The following is a 2,865-nucleotide window of genomic DNA, read 5'->3' as shown; positions in this document are numbered from 1 at the left end:
AAAAAAAAAAACAATACCTCTTAACCTATTATTATAGCAACCAGCCGTCGGGCTTTCAAACTCTGGGAAATCTAATGAATCATGGCGTGTTAGAAAAGGAGAACTGAAAAAGAAAAGTTACTGCACATGACACCAGGGATGGAAAAGGTAAAATACGTTGCAAGTCAGCATTACTGGGAACACACCAAATCTACTCAAAAAAGCCTCATAAGAGACAACAGAAATCCTGCTATTTTTTTATTACTACAAAAAGTGTCTGAGATCCTGTGTTTGCCTAAGAGTCTTGTTTAATATTAACTGGTCACATATTTAGGTTTAAAATCAAAAAGAAAAAAATAAGTAGGTCCTCTGGATGTGTTCTTCTGTAGTGAAATGTTTTGTCTCTCCTCCAAGAGACTTCTTTGGTCTGATGAGTTTCAGGTGAATTCAGCCTTATAAGCACTGCCTCCACATGGACAAACAGGTTAGTCATATGCAAAAGAGAGCCATCGCCTAACAATAGCTCTATTTAGTCACATGCAAAAGAGAGCCATCGCCTAACAATAGCTCTATTTAGTCACATGCAAAAGAGAGCCATCGCCTAACAATAGGCTTGATTTGTTCTATTTTTCATAGAGGGTCATGTGCCCCATCATCTTACCCGTGTCGTGTGCCCATGATKGGGCACATGACCCTCTATGAACAATAGAACAAATCAAGCCTATTGTTAGGCGATGGCCCTCTTTTGCATTTGACTAACCTGTTTGTCCATGTGGAGGCAGTGCTTATAAGGCTGAGTTTCACCTGAATCTCATCAGACTAAAGAAGTCTCTTGGACGAGAGATGAAACGTTTCACTAAAGAAGAATCCATCCAGAGCACCTACTTATTTTTTCTTTTTGATTTTTTTCTACCTGGATTACTGAGATGCATCAGGACATAATTACGTTTAATTTTCTTCACAAGAACTGTTTTTATCTCGTGTTCCCAACGCAACTTTTTCTCTGYTGTTAATATTAGAACAAGAGTGTTTTCAAGAAAACATTTGACATTTTAGGAATCGTGCTCATTTGCTTCCTGATGGAAAACAAAAGGGAGGATCAATACTCRCTCACATGTCTGCTCCCTAATTATGGCGCTGAAGCCAAAGGGCAATTAGCCAAGCTTAGCGTAAACACTGGGAGCAGTGGAAAGCTGCTGGCTTGGCTCTCTCCGAAGACTCAAAACATCCAGCAGCACCTCTAAAGTGGAGTAATTAACTTGTGCAACCGTGTGAGAGCAGCGAGAGTGCACGGTTGTGGTCCAGACAGTTAAACAATGAGCTGATACTCGTTAGAGAGCTCTGTAAGCTGGGAGGAGCTGCAGACTGCGGTAATTGTTCCTCGTAGATCAACTTTTGCAACTCCCTGCGCGGCGTCTCCTATAGTCATRTGCTGTCGATATCATAAACAAATCCATCACAGATCTTAGTTTAATAACAAAAAATGCTTCTATGTTGTGTAATTAATGTGTGATACAAGCGTTCCCGTCTATAATTACTAAGATGTTGGGCAGACTCAGTCACGTAGTTGCATGATAAACCATTTTTATGACAAGGACACAAGAATGCTGGCATCAGCAGAACAGCTGCTCCTGTACAACAGAACCTGTAGAGTTTTAAAGAGTTTGGTTTCTGTTTTAGGTAAATTGTGTACATCTGGGAGCTTTATAGTTTTACTTTTTGAGATGTTTATAGTTTTTTTTATATATTTTAGGAAAACGGTTTTAAAAATTGACAGTTTAAGAATGAATTGTTTCATAAAACTTACTTTTAAATGTCGCAGGAATCTTGTTGTGAAGGTAAAGGGTAAACTGGATGTAAAAGTCAGCAGGAGCTCCAGCAAGAGGAGCCTGAGAACCAGAGAGACACAAAACATCATTTGAGAAATCTTCCTTTTTTATTTATAGATCCTCGTGTAGCAGTAAAACTACTAATATTCTCCAAAATTGCCTTTTTTTTTTAATTTTAAGAAAAACCTCTGACTGAAATCTTTGAAAACTGATGATCACCAATGTTTGTTTTTCCACACGTTTCTGTGTTGTTGTTTTGTCCATTCCTTATTTATGAAAATTTTAAATTTGTGCAGAATTTATATTTTAATCCATCTCAGTAATCCAGGTAGAAAAAAAAATCAAAAAGAAAAAATAAGTAGGTCCTCTGGATGGGTTCTTGTTTAGTGAAACATTTCGTCTCTCCTCCAAGAGACTTCTTCAGTCTGATGAGTTTCAGGTGAACTCAGCCTTTTAAGCACTGCCTCCACATGGACAACCAGGTTAGTCACATGCAAAAGAGRGCCATCGCCTAACAATAGACTTGATTAGTTCTRTTGTTCATAGAGGGTCATGTGCCCCATCATCTTACCCATGTCGTGTTATGTGTATGTAGTGAATGCAAGCGGGGGTTCAAAGTCCCCTTGTTTTTGTCCCTCTTTCCCTCTTTGTGTTGGGTATCATTGGGGCCCTGATTCAAGCCTATTGTTAGGCGATGGCCCTCTTTTGCATGTGGCTAAATAGAGCTGTTGTTAGGCGATGGCCCTCTTTTGCATGTGACTAACCTGTTTGTCCATGTGGAGGCAGGGCTTATAAGGCTGAGTTCTCCTGAAACTCATCAGACTCATCAGACTGAAGAAGTCTCTTGGAGAAGAGACAAAACTTCTCACTAAAGAAGAACCCATCCAGGGGACCTACTTATTTTTGTCGTTTTGCAGAATTTATAGTTTTACTAACTTTATTTTAAAAACCAAGCAAAGGTTTGGTTTGCCAATTATTTGATAAACAACATAGCATCAGTGACATTCTTAACGTGTGTGTGTGTGTGTGTGTGTGTGTGTGTGTGTGTGTGTGTGTG

This window comes from Austrofundulus limnaeus, unplaced genomic scaffold, assembly GCF_001266775.1.
Source record: "Austrofundulus limnaeus strain Quisiro unplaced genomic scaffold, Austrofundulus_limnaeus-1.0 Scaffold240, whole genome shotgun sequence".
In the NCBI taxonomy this organism is placed as follows: Eukaryota; Metazoa; Chordata; class Actinopteri; order Cyprinodontiformes; family Rivulidae; genus Austrofundulus; species Austrofundulus limnaeus.
The sequence above is the reverse complement of the archived record's forward strand: the minus strand, read 5'-3'. Positions refer to the sequence as shown.